This window comes from Pseudopipra pipra, chromosome W (genome assembly GCF_036250125.1).
Source record: "Pseudopipra pipra isolate bDixPip1 chromosome W, bDixPip1.hap1, whole genome shotgun sequence".
In the NCBI taxonomy this organism is placed as follows: Eukaryota; Metazoa; Chordata; class Aves; order Passeriformes; family Pipridae; genus Pseudopipra; species Pseudopipra pipra.
The window spans coordinates 14886470-14905488 of NC_087580.1; the positions used below are offsets into that span (position 1 = coordinate 14886470).

Genomic DNA, 19019 nt, shown 5'->3' on the forward strand with positions numbered 1-19019 from the left:
TCCTCCACTGGTTCCGAGGCAGGAAACACTGACACGACCCCGATGTTACCTGACTGTCAGGGCTGGAGCTGCTCGTCTCCTGTGAGGGGGATTCCAGAGTCTCCTCTGATGTTGCCTGTTGGGTGGTATGGAGGTTGCTGGTCTGTGGTGCTGAAGATCCAGGAGATGGCAGCTGGGCACTGGGGCTGGGGCTGACGGTCTCCAGTGCTGGAGAACTGGGAGACAGCCCTGATAGCGCCAGGCTGGCTGTGTTGGGGCTGATGGTCTCAAGTTCCCTGGAGCTGTCAGAAGGCTCCAGTCCTGACAGTCAGGCCATGCTGGGGCCAGCAAGCTCTGAGTCATCTCAGGAGGCTGTGAGGGGAAGCAGGAATGTCAAGGCCACCCCAGGCCCAGCCAGGATAGGCCAGAGCAGTGCGGCTCTGCCAAACCCACCCTGGGCACCCACTGCCAGGCCCAGGGGCACCAGGCCCAGGGTTACCAGGTGCTTTGCTTCTTACCTGGCTCCCTCCCTTTGGGGGCCTCCTCCTCTCTGTCTGATGTGGGACATGTCAGTGGTGGGTCCCTGTCTCAGGGACCACGTCTGAGCGGTGAGTGGGGCTCCCAGCACTGGGTGCTCTAACACGGCTTCTCTCATGGCGACTTCGGAATGTTCTGCATGAGTTCCGGGTCCGACGCTGCTGGCGGGAGTGGTGTTGCCTTTGGCAAGTCCTGGCTGCTGTTTCCCCTGGATTTCGCCTCCCAGCACTCGGCGCTGGCGTGCACTTCCTGTCATGGGGACTTCTGCACCGGCCGGATGGATTTGGGGTCTGACGTTGCAGGCGGGAGCGGTTTCGCCTGCGGAATGTCCTTGAGTGTCTCTGCCTGGGCCTGCGCCTCCCAGGACTTGGTGCTGGCACATGGCTCCTGTCCTGGGGGCTTCCGGACCGAAGGTGTGGAATTTGGGCCCGACGTTGCCGGCGGGAGTGGTTTTGCCGGCGGTCAGGCCCCTGACTGCTGGAGCAGCTGCTGTCCTCAGTTTCTGGGAAGCTGCTGTGGGACGACCCCGATGTTACCTGACTGTCAGGGCTGGAGCTGCTCGTCTCCTGTGAGGGGGATTCCAGAGTCTCCTCTGATGTTGCCTGTTGGGTGCTATGGAGGTTGCTGGTCTGTGGTGCTGAAGATCCAGGAGATGGCAGCTGGGCGCTGGGGCTGGGGCTGACGGTCTCCAGTGCTGGAGAACCGGGAGACAGCCCTGATAGCGCCAGGCTGCCTGTGTTGGGGCTGATGGTCTCAGGTTCCCTGGAGCTGTCAGAAGGCTCCAGTTCTGACTGTCTGGCCACACTGACACCAGCAAGCCCTGAGTCATCTCGGGAGGGTGTGAGGGGAAACAGGAGGGACAAGATCGTTCCAGACCTGGGTCAAGGTAGGCCAGAGCAGTGCGGCTCTGCCAAACCCACCCTGGGCACCCACTGCCAGGCCCAGGGGCACCAGGCCCAGGGTCACCAGGTTGTTTGCCTCTTACATGTGCCCAGACCAGCACAGCCATCACATTCCCAGCTAGTTACGCTGTTTCTCAGGCAGAGCAGGCTCTGTGGGTGCCCTCGGCAGCACAGGAGGAGCACAGGAGCAGTTCCCAGGGCCTGGGGAAGCAAATGGGTTCATGGAGGTGAGGACAAAGTGTCCAAAGCATGGGAGCTTTGAAGCTGAGCTCTTCTCCGGGGTCCTTCTGCTTCAAGCCCTGCAGAGGCTCGGGAGGCAGCTTTGGCAACTTACCCCCCCTCTTGTGCCTCCTGCCTGCCTCTTGGAAAAAGGCACTCATTGGCATCACAGTGCCTGTGTCTCTCTCCGAACTCGGCGAAAGCATTAATGTCCCCCGTGTCTGTCAGGTGCAGCTCTCCCTGACTCTGTCCCTAAGAGCACACGGCTGCTTGCTCTGCCCTGCTCTGCCAGGAAGGCCCAAGCCCCTCTCACCTCTAGTTGGATCATCTTATTTGTGATGCCAATCTTCTCAGCCTTGAAATTCAGCTTCACCTCAAAGTCTGTGCGAGGCCCAACGATGCCCCTGCCTTGCGATGCAGAGAAGTCATCTCCAAGGTCGTCCAGCCCACTGAGATGCCATGCCATGGGCAGTGGGCTGTCGTTTCTTAGGACCAGGGTCTGGGTGTCAGTCCTGCAGAGACAGGAAGACACTCAGCGTCAGTGCTGGGTGGTCACACCAGCCTGGCCACTGAATGCGGCTCAAAGCAGCTCCATCTGAGCCTCTGGAACCAGAGTCAAACCTCTTCTCTTTGTCACGAGCCTTGGAGTGCCCTCAGCCGTGGGATGACTGACCTGTGCAGAAGTATCTTGTTGAAATGCAGCTCCTGGGGGCTGACCCTCAGCTTCACTTGTACCCCTTGGCAGCACAGTTGGAAGACCACTGGCTCTGGGTTGTCCTTGATCCAGCAGACGAGACTGTCTTCCAGGAGGCCAGCAGAAGTCGGGTACGCCCAAACACTCAGCTTCTGAACCCGTCCCCACAAACAGAAATACAAAGAGCCCTCTGTGAGCAGGAGGAACGGCACTTCTGCGGTGCCTGCCCTACCTGCTCACCTCCTACCTTCTTCTCTTTGGGCTGCAGCCTCATGCTGGGAGGGTCCAAAAGGAACGTCTCTCCTTTGCTGTCATTCTCAAAGGAGAAATGCACCTCTGCCTCCATGGGGGAGTCGTTGAGGATGGTTAACTTTTCGCTGTTGCTGTCAGAAGGCTCCAGTCCTGACTGTCTGGCCACACTGACACCAGCAAGCCCTGAGTCATCTCGGGAGGGTGTGAGGGGAAACAGGAGGGACAAGATCGTTCCAGACCTGGGTCAAGATAGGCCAGAGCAGTGCGGCTCTGCCAAACCCACCCTGGGCACCCACTGCCAGGCCCAGGGTCACCAGAGCTTGTGGACACAGAGCCCATTTATCAGGAGTTTTTCCGCACAAGATGTCCGGGTCAGCCTCTGATCGCTGACACAGCACGCATGCTGGAGGGAGAGAGACAGTGGCCCCGGGCATGGCACCTGTGCTGCCCACCCTGACAGCCCCTCTGCCAGGCTGCGGGAGGGGCACTTTGCTCTCACCTGGCTCCCTGTCTTCGGGGGCTTCCTGCCTGTCTTCGGGGGCTTGGTCCTCTCTCTGTTCAGGGGCTTCCTGTCTCTCTTCGGGGGCTTGCTCCCTTTCTTCGGGGGCTTGCTCGTGTCTGTCTGCCATGGTGATGTCAGCAGGGCGTCTGTCCTCGGAACACCGAGGTCGCTTCCAAGGTGCTCCTCCACTGGTTCCGAGGCAGGAAACACTGACACGACCCCGATGTTACCTGACTGTCAGGGCTGGAGCTGCTCGTCTCCTGTGAGGGGGATTCCAGAGTCTCCTCTGATGTTGCCTGTTGGGTGGTATGGAGGTTGCTGGTCTGTGGTGCTGAAGATCCAGGAGATGGCAGCTGGGCACTGGGGCTGGGGCTGACGGTCTCCAGTGCTGGAGAACTGGGAGACAGCCCTGATAGCGCCAGGCTGGCTGTGTTGGGGCTGATGGTCTCAAGTTCCCTGGAGCTGTCAGAAGGCTCCAGTCCTGACAGTCAGGCCATGCTGGGGCCAGCAAGCTCTGAGTCATCTCAGGAGGCTGTGAGGGGAAGCAGGAATGTCAAGGCCACCCCAGGCCCAGCCAGGATAGGCCAGAGCAGTGCGGCTCTGCCAAACCCACCCTGGGCACCCACTGCCAGGCCCAGGGGCACCAGGCCCAGGGTTACCAGGTGCTTTGCTTCTTACCTGGCTCCCTCCCTTTGGGGGCCTCCTCCTCTCTGTCTGATGTGGGACATGTCAGTGGTGGGTCCCTGTCTCAGGGACCACGTCTGAGCGGTGAGTGGGGCTCCCAGCACTGGGTGCTCTAACACGGCTTCTCTCATGGCGACTTCGGAATGTTCTGCATGAGTTCCGGGTCCGACGCTGCTGGCGGGAGTGGTGTTGCCTTTGGCAAGTCCTGGCTGCTGTTTCCCCTGGATTTCGCCTCCCAGCACTCGGCGCTGGCGTGCACTTCCTGTCATGGGGACTTCTGCACCGGCCGGATGGATTTGGGGTCTGACGTTGCAGGCGGGAGCGGTTTCGCCTGCGGAATGTCCTTGAGTGTCTCTGCCTGGGCCTGCGCCTCCCAGGACTTGGTGCTGGCACATGGCTCCTGTCCTGGGGGCTTCCGGACCGAAGGTGTGGAATTTGGGCCCGACGTTGCCGGCGGGAGTGGTTTTGCCGGCGGTCAGGCCCCTGACTGCTGGAGCAGCTGCTGTCCTCAGTTTCTGGGAAGCTGCTGTGGGACGACCCCGATGTTACCTGACTGTCAGGGCTGGAGCTGCTCGTCTCCTGTGAGGGGGATTCCAGAGTCTCCTCTGATGTTGCCTGTTGGGTGCTATGGAGGTTGCTGGTCTGTGGTGCTGAAGATCCAGGAGATGGCAGCTGGGCGCTGGGGCTGGGGCTGACGGTCTCCAGTGCTGGAGAACCGGGAGACAGCCCTGATAGCGCCAGGCTGCCTGTGTTGGGGCTGATGGTCTCAGGTTCCCTGGAGCTGTCAGAAGGCTCCAGTTCTGACTGTCTGGCCACACTGACACCAGCAAGCCCTGAGTCATCTCGGGAGGGTGTGAGGGGAAACAGGAGGGACAAGATCGTTCCAGACCTGGGTCAAGGTAGGCCAGAGCAGTGCGGCTCTGCCAAACCCACCCTGGGCACCCACTGCCAGGCCCAGGGGCACCAGGCCCAGGGTCACCAGGTTGTTTGCCTCTTACATGTGCCCAGACCAGCACAGCCATCACATTCCCAGCTAGTTACGCTGTTTCTCAGGCAGAGCAGGCTCTGTGGGTGCCCTCGGCAGCACAGGAGGAGCACAGGAGCAGTTCCCAGGGCCTGGGGAAGCAAATGGGTTCATGGAGGTGAGGACAAAGTGTCCAAAGCATGGGAGCTTTGAAGCTGAGCTCTTCTCCGGGGTCCTTCTGCTTCAAGCCCTGCAGAGGCTCGGGAGGCAGCTTTGGCAACTTACCCCCCCTCTTGTGCCTCCTGCCTGCCTCTTGGAAAAAGGCACTCATTGGCATCACAGTGCCTGTGTCTCTCTCCGAACTCGGCGAAAGCATTAATGTCCCCCGTGTCTGTCAGGTGCAGCTCTCCCTGACTCTGTCCCTAAGAGCACACGGCTGCTTGCTCTGCCCTGCTCTGCCAGGAAGGCCCAAGCCCCTCTCACCTCTAGTTGGATCATCTTATTTGTGATGCCAATCTTCTCAGCCTTGAAATTCAGCTTCACCTCAAAGTCTGTGCGAGGCCCAACGATGCCCCTGCCTTGCGATGCAGAGAAGTCATCTCCAAGGTCGTCCAGCCCACTGAGATGCCATGCCATGGGCAGTGGGCTGTCGTTTCTTAGGACCAGGGTCTGGGTGTCAGTCCTGCAGAGACAGGAAGACACTCAGCGTCAGTGCTGGGTGGTCACACCAGCCTGGCCACTGAATGCGGCTCAAAGCAGCTCCATCTGAGCCTCTGGAACCAGAGTCAAACCTCTTCTCTTTGTCACGAGCCTTGGAGTGCCCTCAGCCGTGGGATGACTGACCTGTGCAGAAGTATCTTGTTGAAATGCAGCTCCTGGGGGCTGACCCTCAGCTTCACTTGCACCCCTTGGCAGCACAGTTGGAAGACCACTGGCTCTGGGTTGTCCTTGATCCAGCAGACGAGACTGTCTTCCAGGAGGCCAGCAGAAGTCGGGTACGCCCAAACACTCAGCTTCTGAACCCGTCCCCACAAACAGAAATACAAAGAGCCCTCTGTGAGCAGGAGGAACGGCACTTCTGCGGTGCCTGCCCTACCTGCTCACCTCCTACCTTCTTCTCTTTGGGCTGCAGCCTCATGCTGGGAGGGTCCAAAAGGAACGTCTCTCCTTTGCTGTCATTCTCAAAGGAGAAATGCACCTCTGCCTCCATGGGGGAGTCGTTGAGGATGGTTAACTTTTCGCTGTTGCTGTCAGAAGGCTCCAGTCCTGACTGTCTGGCCACACTGACACCAGCAAGCCCTGAGTCATCTCGGGAGGGTGTGAGGGGAAACAGGAGGGACAAGATCGTTCCAGACCTGGGTCAAGATAGGCCAGAGCAGTGCGGCTCTGCCAAACCCACCCTGGGCACCCACTGCCAGGCCCAGGGTCACCAGAGCTTGTGGACACAGAGCCCATTTATCTGGAGTTTTTCCGCACAAGATGTCCGGGTCAGCCTCTGATCGCTGACACAGCACGCATGCTGGAGGGAGAGAGACAGTGGCCCCGGGCATGGCACCTGTGCTGCCCACCCTGACAGCCCCTCTGCCAGGCTGCGGGAGGGGCACTTTGCTCTCACCTGGCTCCCTGTCTTCGGGGGCTTCCTGCCTGTCTTCGGGGGCTTGGTCCTCTCTCTGTTCAGGGGCTTCCTGTCTCTCTTCGGGGGCTTGCTCCCTTTCTTCGGGGGCTTGCTCGTGTCTGTCTGCCATGGTGATGTCAGCAGGGCGTCTGTCCTCGGAACACCGAGGTCGCTTCCAAGGTGCTCCTCCACTGGTTCCGAGGCAGGAAACACTGACACGACCCCGATGTTACCTGACTGTCAGGGCTGGAGCTGCTCGTCTCCTGTGAGGGGGATTCCAGAGTCTCCTCTGATGTTGCCTGTTGGGTGGTATGGAGGTTGCTGGTCTGTGGTGCTGAAGATCCAGGAGATGGCAGCTGGGCACTGGGGCTGGGGCTGACGGTCTCCAGTGCTGGAGAACTGGGAGACAGCCCTGATAGCGCCAGGCTGGCTGTGTTGGGGCTGATGGTCTCAAGTTCCCTGGAGCTGTCAGAAGGCTCCAGTCCTGACAGTCAGGCCATGCTGGGGCCAGCAAGCTCTGAGTCATCTCAGGAGGCTGTGAGGGGAAGCAGGAATGTCAAGGCCACCCCAGGCCCAGCCAGGATAGGCCAGAGCAGTGCGGCTCTGCCAAACCCACCCTGGGCACCCACTGCCAGGCCCAGGGGCACCAGGCCCAGGGTTACCAGGTGCTTTGCTTCTTACCTGGCTCCCTCCCTTTGGGGGCCTCCTCCTCTCTGTCTGATGTGGGACATGTCAGTGGTGGGTCCCTGTCTCACCGTCTGAGCGGTGAGTGGGGCTCCCAGCACTGGGTGCTCTAACACGGCTTCTCTCATGGCGACTTCGGAATGTTCTGCATGAGTTCCGGGTCCGACGCTGCTGGCGGGAGTGGTGTTGCCTTTGGCAAGTCCTGGCTGCTGTTTCCCCTGGATTTCGCCTCCCAGCACTCGGCGCTGGCGTGCACTTCCTGTCATGGGGACTTCTGCACCGGCCGGATGGATTTGGGGTCTGACGTTGCAGGCGGGAGCGGTTTCGCCTGCGGAATGTCCTTGAGTGTCTCTGCCTGGGCCTGCGCCTCCCAGGACTTGGTGCTGGCACATGGCTCCTGTCCTGGGGGCTTCCGGACCGAAGGTGTGGAATTTGGGCCCGACGTTGCCGGCGGGAGTGGTTTTGCCGGCGGTCAGGCCCCTGACTGCTGGAGCAGCTGCTGTCCTCAGTTTCTGGGAAGCTGCTGTGGGACGACCCCGATGTTACCTGACTGTCAGGGCTGGAGCTGCTCGTCTCCTGTGAGGGGGATTCCAGAGTCTCCTCTGATGTTGCCTGTTGGGTGCTATGGAGGTTGCTGGTCTGTGGTGCTGAAGATCCAGGAGATGGCAGCTGGGCGCTGGGGCTGGGGCTGACGGTCTCCAGTGCTGGAGAACCGGGAGACAGCCCTGATAGCGCCAGGCTGCCTGTGTTGGGGCTGATGGTCTCAGGTTCCCTGGAGCTGTCAGAAGGCTCCAGTTCTGACTGTCTGGCCACACTGACACCAGCAAGCCCTGAGTCATCTCGGGAGGGTGTGAGGGGAAACAGGAGGGACAAGATCGTTCCAGACCTGGGTCAAGGTAGGCCAGAGCAGTGCGGCTCTGCCAAACCCACCCTGGGCACCCACTGCCAGGCCCAGGGGCACCAGGCCCAGGGTCACCAGGTTGTTTGCCTCTTACATGTGCCCAGACCAGCACAGCCATCACATTCCCAGCTAGTTACGCTGTTTCTCAGGCAGAGCAGGCTCTGTGGGTGCCCTCGGCAGCACAGGAGGAGCACAGGAGCAGTTCCCAGGGCCTGGGGAAGCAAATGGGTTCATGGAGGTGAGGACAAAGTGTCCAAAGCATGGGAGCTTTGAAGCTGAGCTCTTCTCCGGGGTCCTTCTGCTTCAAGCCCTGCAGAGGCTCGGGAGGCAGCTTTGGCAACTTACCCCCCCTCTTGTGCCTCCTGCCTGCCTCTTGGAAAAAGGCACTCATTGGCATCACAGTGCCTGTGTCTCTCTCCGAACTCGGCGAAAGCATTAATGTCCCCCGTGTCTGTCAGGTGCAGCTCTCCCTGACTCTGTCCCTAAGAGCACACGGCTGCTTGCTCTGCCCTGCTCTGCCAGGAAGGCCCAAGCCCCTCTCACCTCTAGTTGGATCATCTTATTTGTGATGCCAATCTTCTCAGCCTTGAAATTCAGCTTCACCTCAAAGTCTGTGCGAGGCCCAACGATGCCCCTGCCTTGCGATGCAGAGAAGTCATCTCCAAGGTCGTCCAGCCCACTGAGATGCCATGCCATGGGCAGTGGGCTGTCGTTTCTTAGGACCAGGGTCTGGGTGTCAGTCCTGCAGAGACAGGAAGACACTCAGCGTCAGTGCTGGGTGGTCACACCAGCCTGGCCACTGAATGCGGCTCAAAGCAGCTCCATCTGAGCCTCTGGAACCAGAGTCAAACCTCTTCTCTTTGTCACGAGCCTTGGAGTGCCCTCAGCCATGGGATGACTGACCTGTGCAGAAGTATCTTGTTGAAATGCAGCTCCTGGGGGCTGACCCTCAGCTTCACTTGCACCCCTTCGCAGCACAGTCGGAAGACCACTGGCTCTGGGTTGTCCTTGATCCAGCAGACGAGACTGTCTTCCAGGAGGCCAGCAGAAGTCGGGTACACCCAAACACTCAGCTTCTGAACCCGTCCCCACAAACAGAAATACAAAGAGCCCTCTGTGAGCAGGAGGAACGGCACTTCTGCGGTGCCTGCCCTACCTGCTCACCTCCTACCTTCTTCTCTTTGGGCTGCAGCCTCATGCTGGGAGGGTCCAAAAGGAACGTCTCTCCTTTGCTGTCATTCTCAAAGGAGAAATGCACCTCTGCCTCCATGGGGGAGTCGTTGAGGATGGTTAACTTTTCGCTGTTGCTGTCAGAAGGCTCCAGTCCTGACTGTCTGGCCACACTGACACCAGCAAGCCCTGAGTCATCTCGGGAGGGTGTGAGGGGAAACAGGAGGGACAAGATCGTTCCAGACCTGGGTCAAGATAGGCCAGAGCAGTGCGGCTCTGCCAAACCCACCCTGGGCACCCACTGCCAGGCCCAGGGTCACCAGAGCTTGTGGACACAGAGCCCATTTATCAGGAGTTTTTCCGCACAAGATGTCCGGGTCAGCCTCTGATCGCTGACACAGCACGCATGCTGGAGGGAGAGAGACAGTGGCCCCGGGCATGGCACCTGTGCTGCCCACCCTGACAGCCCCTCTGCCAGGCTGCGGGAGGGGCACTTTGCTCTCACCTGGCTCCCTGTCTTCGGGGGCTTCCTGCCTGTCTTCGGGGGCTTGGTCCTCTCTCTGTTCAGGGGCTTCCTGTCTCTCTTCGGGGGCTTGCTCCCTTTCTTCGGGGGCTTGCTCGTGTCTGTCTGCCATGGTGATGTCAGCAGGGCGTCTGTCCTCGGAACACCGAGGTCGCTTCCAAGGTGCTCCTCCACTGGTTCCGAGGCAGGAAACACTGACACGACCCCGATGTTACCTGACTGTCAGGGCTGGAGCTGCTCGTCTCCTGTGAGGGGGATTCCAGAGTCTCCTCTGATGTTGCCTGTTGGGTGGTATGGAGGTTGCTGGTCTGTGGTGCTGAAGATCCAGGAGATGGCAGCTGGGCACTGGGGCTGGGGCTGACGGTCTCCAGTGCTGGAGAACTGGGAGACAGCCCTGATAGCGCCAGGCTGGCTGTGTTGGGGCTGATGGTCTCAAGTTCCCTGGAGCTGTCAGAAGGCTCCAGTCCTGACAGTCAGGCCATGCTGGGGCCAGCAAGCTCTGAGTCATCTCAGGAGGCTGTGAGGGGAAGCAGGAATGTCAAGGCCACCCCAGGCCCAGCCAGGATAGGCCAGAGCAGTGCGGCTCTGCCAAACCCACCCTGGGCACCCACTGCCAGGCCCAGGGGCACCAGGCCCAGGGTTACCAGGTGCTTTGCTTCTTACCTGGCTCCCTCCCTTTGGGGGCCTCCTCCTCTCTGTCTGATGTGGGACATGTCAGTGGTGGGTCCCTGTCTCAGGGACCACGTCTGAGCGGTGAGTGGGGCTCCCAGCACTGGGTGCTCTAACACGGCTTCTCTCATGGCGACTTCGGAATGTTCTGCATGAGTTCCGGGTCCGACGCTGCTGGCGGGAGTGGTGTTGCCTTTGGCAAGTCCTGGCTGCTGTTTCCCCTGGATTTCGCCTCCCAGCACTCGGCGCTGGCGTGCACTTCCTGTCATGGGGACTTCTGCACCGGCCGGATGGATTTGGGGTCTGACGTTGCAGGCGGGAGCGGTTTCGCCTGCGGAATGTCCTTGAGTGTCTCTGCCTGGGCCTGCGCCTCCCAGGACTTGGTGCTGGCACATGGCTCCTGTCCTGGGGGCTTCCGGACCGAAGGTGTGGAATTTGGGCCCGACGTTGCCGGCGGGAGTGGTTTTGCCGGCGGTCAGGCCCCTGACTGCTGGAGCAGCTGCTGTCCTCAGTTTCTGGGAAGCTGCTGTGGGACGACCCCGATGTTACCTGACTGTCAGGGCTGGAGCTGCTCGTCTCCTGTGAGGGGGATTCCAGAGTCTCCTCTGATGTTGCCTGTTGGGTGCTATGGAGGTTGCTGGTCTGTGGTGCTGAAGATCCAGGAGATGGCAGCTGGGCGCTGGGGCTGGGGCTGACGGTCTCCAGTGCTGGAGAACCGGGAGACAGCCCTGATAGCGCCAGGCTGCCTGTGTTGGGGCTGATGGTCTCAGGTTCCCTGGAGCTGTCAGAAGGCTCCAGTTCTGACTGTCTGGCCACACTGACACCAGCAAGCCCTGAGTCATCTCGGGAGGGTGTGAGGGGAAACAGGAGGGACAAGATCGTTCCAGACCTGGGTCAAGGTAGGCCAGAGCAGTGCGGCTCTGCCAAACCCACCCTGGGCACCCACTGCCAGGCCCAGGGGCACCAGGCCCAGGGTCACCAGGTTGTTTGCCTCTTACATGTGCCCAGACCAGCACAGCCATCACATTCCCAGCTAGTTACGCTGTTTCTCAGGCAGAGCAGGCTCTGTGGGTGCCCTCGGCAGCACAGGAGGAGCACAGGAGCAGTTCCCAGGGCCTGGGGAAGCAAATGGGTTCATGGAGGTGAGGACAAAGTGTCCAAAGCATGGGAGCTTTGAAGCTGAGCTCTTCTCCGGGGTCCTTCTGCTTCAAGCCCTGCAGAGGCTCGGGAGGCAGCTTTGGCAACTTACCCCCCCTCTTGTGCCTCCTGCCTGCCTCTTGGAAAAAGGCACTCATTGGCATCACAGTGCCTGTGTCTCTCTCCGAACTCGGCGAAAGCATTAATGTCCCCCGTGTCTGTCAGGTGCAGCTCTCCCTGACTCTGTCCCTAAGAGCACACGGCTGCTTGCTCTGCCCTGCTCTGCCAGGAAGGCCCAAGCCCCTCTCACCTCTAGTTGGATCATCTTATTTGTGATGCCAATCTTCTCAGCCTTGAAATTCAGCTTCACCTCAAAGTCTGTGCGAGGCCCAACGATGCCCCTGCCTTGCGATGCAGAGAAGTCATCTCCAAGGTCGTCCAGCCCACTGAGATGCCATGCCATGGGCAGTGGGCTGTCGTTTCTTAGGACCAGGGTCTGGGTGTCAGTCCTGCAGAGACAGGAAGACACTCAGCGTCAGTGCTGGGTGGTCACACCAGCCTGGCCACTGAATGCGGCTCAAAGCAGCTCCATCTGAGCCTCTGGAACCAGAGTCAAACCTCTTCTCTTTGTCACGAGCCTTGGAGTGCCCTCAGCCGTGGGATGACTGACCTGTGCAGAAGTATCTTGTTGAAATGCAGCTCCTGGGGGCTGACCCTCAGCTTCACTTGCACCCCTTCGCAGCACAGTTGGAAGACCACTGGCTCTGGGTTGTCCTTGATCCAGCAGACGAGACTGTCTTCCAGGAGGCCAGCAGAAGTCGGGTACGCCCAAACACTCAGCTTCTGAACCCGTCCCCACAAACAGAAATACAAAGAGCCCTCTGTGAGCAGGAGGAACGGCACTTCTGCGGTGCCTGCCCTACCTGCTCACCTCCTACCTTCTTCTCTTTGGGCTGCAGCCTCATGCTGGGAGGGTCCAAAAGGAACGTCTCTCCTTTGCTGTCATTCTCAAAGGAGAAATGCACCTCTGCCTCCATGGGGGAGTCGTTGAGGATGGTTAACTTTTCGCTGTTGCCGGGGCAGTTCTGTGCCTTGTACCTGTCCAGAGAAGGGGAAAAGGCTGCAGAGGAGACTGTTGCCCTCACCACACACTGAGGAAAGCACCATGTGCTGGCAGCAGGAGGTGGCACTGGAAGACCATGGTCTAACAAGCAGGGGAAGAAAAAGGATCCCTGTCAGGGGCACGAGGCACAGTCTGTGTGCTCATCCTGCTGGGTGACTCAGGCAGCACCATCTGGCCCAGCCAGAAGGTCACAAGGGGCAGCCCTGGCTCTGAGGTCGGGGGTGCAGTGTGGGATGCTCCTGTGGCCCAGTCTGAGGCTGGAACAGAAGCCTCTGAACACTTCAGCTTTTTGACCCAGTGTTGCTTTCATGTGTTGAGGGGTTGTTTTGCAGAAAGCATCCCAGCTGATCTCCAAGGGCGGTTGTCAGAAAGCAGGAACTGGGGCTTCATGAACAACAGACAACACCTTTCAGACCCCAGAAAAGGATCCAGATTCTGTGAAACCCCCCAGATTTGACTAGTATGTCAAATATTCCCTGCTCACAACTGCCCAAGTTGCCAGAAATTCCACAGGTCCACCAGGCTCTCCTCTGCCCCAGGAGCCATCAGGATCCACCCCAGCCCCTGCTGCTCACCTCGTAGCTGTAGGCTTCTCCAACCAAAACTTTCCCCATGTCCAGTTCCTCAGAGCTGAGTTGGAGGCAGGGCTCGAGGCCTTCCCTTGTGAGTCGCAGGGGCAGCCTGGTCTCACGGCCTGGGGAGAGATTTCCATTTCAGTAGAGTAATTCTTACTCTCTTATCCTGTTTTTTCCAGGCTGCCTCAGTGCTAGTCCCTGACTCTGAGATGGGTGAGACCAGCTCCTTCCAATTTCTAACCCACCCCTCGGGCTTGTTTCCCGTTTAGCCACCAGTTTGCACCCTGAAAAAGCGATGCCAAGTTTAAAACATGATTTCTGCAGTGATAGGTTAGATATACAAAAGAAATTCTTCCCTGGGAGGGTGGTGAGAACCTAGCACAGGTTGCCCAGGGAGGTTGTGGCTGCCCTGTCCCTGGCAGTGTTCAAGGTCAGGTTGGACGGGGCTCTGAGCAACCTGGGCTAGTGGAAGGTGTCCCTGCCCATGGCAGGGGGGTTGGGGATTAGGTGATCTTTAAGGGCCATTCCAACCCCTTATCATTCTATGATTCTGTGATTTCCTTCTTACACACTTGGAGGAGCTTTGAAACCCATTCAGTGAAGGGACAAAGCTTGCAAAGAGTTGGACATTGCTGCCTGGCTTCCAACTAAATTGGGGGGCGGTGGCCCAACAGCACAGGGCTTTGTTGCCAAAGCCTTCAGCTTCTGCTGCTTTCTGACACTCAGCATCTTGTTGACAGAATGTCCCCGTGTTCGGTGACTGGCTTGGAACACGATTCTCATCTGACCATGTCAACAAACAGAGATGCACAGTTTCACACATCACAAGGAATGCCTTGGGAGCAACTTTTTAAATCCATGCTTTCCTTCCACAGCTCTAACGACAGCAGTTGGTGGGCAAGAAGAGAGTTTGTTAGCATGAGCCCTGAGTAATTACTGTAGATGGCATTTGTTGAGTTATCCCTGCACAATTACTGTCTAAATAAAAAGCTGTTTCATGACATTTGTATCTATCAGCTTGGAGCAGGAAGGAAAGCAACAGGGTGGCTGGGTTAGGGGATTGCAGCACCCTCCAGAACAGGAGCCTGGCTGCTGGAGGACCATGGGCCTCCCACCTCTTTCTCGTAGATGGGCAAACCCAGAGTATTCCCTGGATGGAAACCTGGCAGCCATCTCCCACTTTAAGGTGAAAAACACTAAGCAGCACCATGCAGAGACAGAGAGGAAGGACAGGGGAACCTGAACCACACTGTGCTCTGTGAGTGTTCCCTCCCCTGTGCGGGCACAGCAAAGCCACCACCTCGGGGTGGGGGGTAATGATAACTGCTCCCAGAAGAGGACTTGACAGCACTCCTGGAAGCTGAGCACAGCAAGCCCAGTGGCCACCACCTGGACACACTTCAGCCTGAGAGCCAGAAGGTGACAATTCCCACACAGGGAGAGAAGCAGGTGCTGGCCAGGGGTGGTCCTTCTGCAGACAGCCTGGGCTCAGCAGGGCTCAGCCACCTCTGGTCTGCTGTTGTCTGGGCAGTGGGAGGTGATCCGGGCTCAGGGAGCACATTTCTACCTCAGCTCCTACTGCCTGATGATGGATCCATGAGGAGCCATCCTGGAGGTCAGTGCTCTAGAGGGGCTTAGTGCCTGTTCCCTAAAGCTGTTCTGCTGTGTAGCTCTTTGGCCTTTGAGGAAATACTGGCAAACCCGTGGCATGAAAGCTTATCCATGCACTGCTTGGACTGTTCTGGGATCAGTGTCCTGAGCCCTGGCCTTGCATGGGAGACCACCAGGAAGCTGCAGGGACAGTGGACATGAGCCAGCACTGCCCTGATGACCTTGGACCCTTCCCAGCACTTCCACAGGAGCTCAGTGGGCTGGAAGAGTATTTGCACCTCCCCCTCACTGTGTGTGGGTAAGAGAAAGAGGAGAAGGAGCCGTACCTGAGATGGAAGAGTAGGCCACTTTTCTGTAGACTTGGGCTTCTCGGGGTTTAAAGAACACCTTGATTTCAGCTGAACAATGTGGCCCAACCTCTCCCTCCTAAAGCAGAAAGAGACAGCAAACCATTTACCTTCCAGTATCACATTTCTTCTTTTCAATCTGTAAGCCTTTACTTAGAGCAAGGAGTGAACACTCCCAAACCAGCTCAACACAACCGCAGGATGCTCTTAATGCTCAGCTGATCAGCTCCCACGCTACAATATTCCTACTCTGACACAAGCGCTTGGTCACATCGTGCTGCTGTCAGCTACAGTGGTGTGAAACTGCTGTTGTGCTGACACTGGTGGCTCTTGGCCTTAGATGGGCTATAGGAGTCACCAAGAAGAGAACATGATGCCCTTCCTTGGAAAGAAAAAACTTAGTTTCACTTTTTTTAAAAGAAAGCAGAGGCTGGGATTCTTGTAGGGTTTACTCCAAGACGAGGAGGGATTTTGCACTGCGCAGGAAGCAGGGATTCCTCATCTCACGCTGTGTCAATACTCATACTCAGGGCTCTGGTTGATGGAAGGACATGGGGGTTTGCTTGCAGAAACAGAAAAAGATTTTCTGTCCCTGTGTGCAAAAGAACTCAAAAAGTCCATTTCCAAGTCTTGTGTCCAGGCTCCCAGATGACACTGGAAGGGAGACTCAGACATGCTGTAAGTCCTGGTTCCAGGGAGGGCTTGGCATTTCCATGACCTTGGGCTGAATTTGGCCTCCTTTTCGCTTCAGGTCAGTCTGTGAACTGACAGTTCTCCAATGCCCTCTGGGAAGCCCCACACATCACGTGTAAGCTGTGCCCCTTCCTACAGTAACCGACCCCTCTGGACACTGCAAGGACACGCACCAAGCTCCCTTGACGTCGAGCCCTTGCAGCAGAGCTCAGCTTTAGGCAGGTTCCTGCTGCCTGCCAGGAGCCCACAGGGTAGCAATGCTTTTTGCAACAAGCTCTCCAGCCTGGCCAGAAACCCCATGTCTTCTCTCGGGGCACATCGAGACAGCTGAGGTGGGGATCTGCCGAGCGACCTCATTCAGGGAGGGGGAGGAGGAGGAGGTTCTCAGCTATCACTTACCAAGGGCTCAATGGTGAAAACGTCATCTGAGAAGAGCATGGAGTCTGCTTCAATCTTTGCTGTCTCCTTCTCCAACTCGCGGTCGTAAAGGTCCAGCTCCTCATAGCGCTTCATCACAAGAGCCTTTGCTATCTCCTGGGGTGGCCGAGACAGATTGTGACACAGCCTGCAGCCACAGGGAGAAACAAAGGCAGCACGTCATTTAATAAGCCGCTGATTTGCAGAGCTGAGTGTAAGTGCAGAAGCAGCAAATAACTCGGGGAGGAGCAGCAGCAGCTCCCCAGCAAGGGGCTGAGCCTGAGCCACGGGCTCCCAAAGGGCTCAGAGGATCACTGGTTGGTCGCTCGCAGGGCAGGTGCTTTTACTCCACACTTACAAGCTCAGGAGAGGTTTTAAAAGCCAGCAGCCCTCAAGAGAACCTCCTGGCTCAGAGCCACTGCCAAAACTGAGGGAGAACCCACCAGTGACCTCAACTGACTCTTCCTACCACAGAGCTGCTTGGGGGAGGCAGATAAAGATCAAGGAGTCCCCCCACTGCCTGCAGGGCTTCCCTGGCAAGGGGAGAAGAAGCTGGCTCTCAGCTGCAGCTTACCAGCATCACTCTTGGCTTCTTCCCTTCTGGACCTGCAGGGATAAGCTAACCCTGTGTGCCCTGTTCTCTACACTGCCTTCCACCAGAGCATCCCAGAGCACTTTCAAAGCCAACTGATGAATTCAGGCATGGGACCTCTTCAGTGACATTAAAGGTTTTGTAGGCATGAAAACAGAGGCCCTGAGAGGGGGACATCTAGCCTTGAACCACCTTCTTGTTTTCCTCCTTCTGGCCTTCTCTGCAGACCTTTGGCACAGTTAATCTCTCCATTACTTGGTAGCTGCAGCAGAAATCATTCCAGTGTTTTAAGATCACAACCAAGAGATGAGAAAGGAACAGCTGCTTTTCCCAGCTGGCAGATCACTGTTCCCCCCTCAGACTCCAGTCCCCTGGCCGTGAAGAACCTGCAGGTGGCAACTGGGGGGACAAGTAGAAGGTTCCATAGGGAGCAAATTGAGGCAGTGGAGTATAAACAGGACAGCACCCTCACCCAGCCAAATTCAAACACAGTTGTAAAGGAAGTACAGTCATGGATATTACCAGCTGCACACAGACAGAGCCTTGGACAAACACTGTCACCGGCACCAAAACTACTGGCTATGGCTGGCTCCCTGCACCAAAAATACTGGCTGTGGCTGGCTCTCTGCACCAAAAATACTGGCTATGGCTGGCTCCCTGCCCCAAAAATACTGGCTATGGCTGGCTCCCTGCCCCAAAAATACTGGCTATGGCTGGCTCCCTGCACCAAAACTACTGGCTATGGCTGGCTCCCTGCACCAAAAATACTGGCTATGGCTGGCTCCCTGCCCCAAAAATACTGGCTATGGCTGGCTCCCTGCCCCAAAAATACTGGCTACGGCTGGCTCCCTTGCCCCAAAAATATTGGCTATGGCTGGCTCCTTGCCCCAAAAATACTGGCTATGGCTGGCTCCCTGCCCCAAAAATACTGGCTATGGCTGGCTCCTTGTGCAGCGCATTCGGAAATGTTTCTCCAGGGCTGACCTGCAGCGCTGGGCATGAGGAGGGCATCCAGCCACTGAGATGGCAACCCTCTGCTCAACCTCCATCAACAGACAGTAATTTCCCCATGACGTGCCAGAAGGCCCTGATACTCTGCACCCCCACCTTCCACTGCCTTGTGTTATATAACAAGGGAATACCTGCCCGAGTGCAAGAAGCGGGGTCACAAATAGGACGACTGATTTAGGGGGCACTCGCCTCGGAGGACCCCCAGAGTGGATCCCTGACAACCACTGAACCAAGACCTGAGTATGTGGAATGGCAAAACCACTGCCACTCTCACCTCCCATGCTGATGAGAGACTGTACAGAAGTAACTCACATAAATGGCCAGGAGACAGAGGAGCTAACTGAAAAAATAAACCTTTACTCTAATAAAAGAGAGAGTTCACTGAACAGACCTCAGGGAGGTCTCTCAACTCAGTGGAGGTTGCAGCTTCTTTTATCCCCTTTGCCCGGAGCACAGGTCCCTCCCCATTTCTCCATTTGCTGGGATACTCTGGAGTTACAGGCTTCCCAGCAGGCCTACTGTGTGTCCCCCATTATGTGCTGATTCGGTGGCTCTGGAGGTCGCTGACATTGTTCAAGGTGGAGGCCACAGCACTTCAAAAGGGAGGACAGGGCCACATGATCCTCCCGTGCTGCTGGTTGGTCCCCCTGTCTCTGGGCAAACTGCTCCTCTCCAGAGCTGAGACCTGAACAACTTTGTCGCTTCTTACTGCGAGCTGTGACTGCCCTGCAAACTCTGCAGGAACACCTACTTGTTCCTAACACCCTAAAGCACTCAAAAGCACAAGCACCCCCTGAGGCCATAGGTTAGTTTTACCCTTGGGCAGTGCATGTCACTGCATCTTTCAGACCAACCTGATCTTCTGTGGATACTCCTCTGCCTCAGTAGCAAAAGCCTCGCACTGGAATCGGGCTGTGATGTTACTTCTGCTGTGGATGGCTTGACATGTTGTGGATGGTTCTGTGGCTTGACAAGTTCCAAAGAGTACTTGTCCAGCCCGATGTTGAAGTCCTTAGCTTTTCCAAGAAGTCTGGTGTGGGTATCTTCACCTGGAACAAAGCAAAGAGGAGTCTTTGCTCAGCTCACTCGCTAATGGAATTACAAGGAGCAGAGCAAACCACAGGTAACAGAAGAAAGTGTCCAGCTTTTAGCTGGATAAGTAATTCCATGGATCAGTACATTTATCAAATCCCAACAGCTCCCTGGGTACAGTGTGAG

General features: G+C 57.4%; 1 protein-coding gene and 1 long non-coding RNA gene across 2 annotated transcripts in view; one reads left to right on the plus strand and one right to left on the minus strand.

Annotated features, from left to right (window-relative positions):
• Positions 1–19019, plus strand: part of LOC135404871 (hydrocephalus-inducing protein homolog) — a 271661-nt gene that overhangs the window by 213366 nt on the left and 39276 nt on the right. The gene's annotated exons all lie outside the window — the stretch shown is intronic.
• LOC135406162 (uncharacterized) lies at positions 15084–18698 on the minus strand. Its single transcript, XR_010426181.1, has 3 exons — positions 18656–18698; positions 16181–16346; positions 15084–15167 (listed from the first exon to the last, which is right to left on the minus strand). It is a non-coding gene; the product is annotated as an uncharacterized LOC135406162 (long non-coding RNA).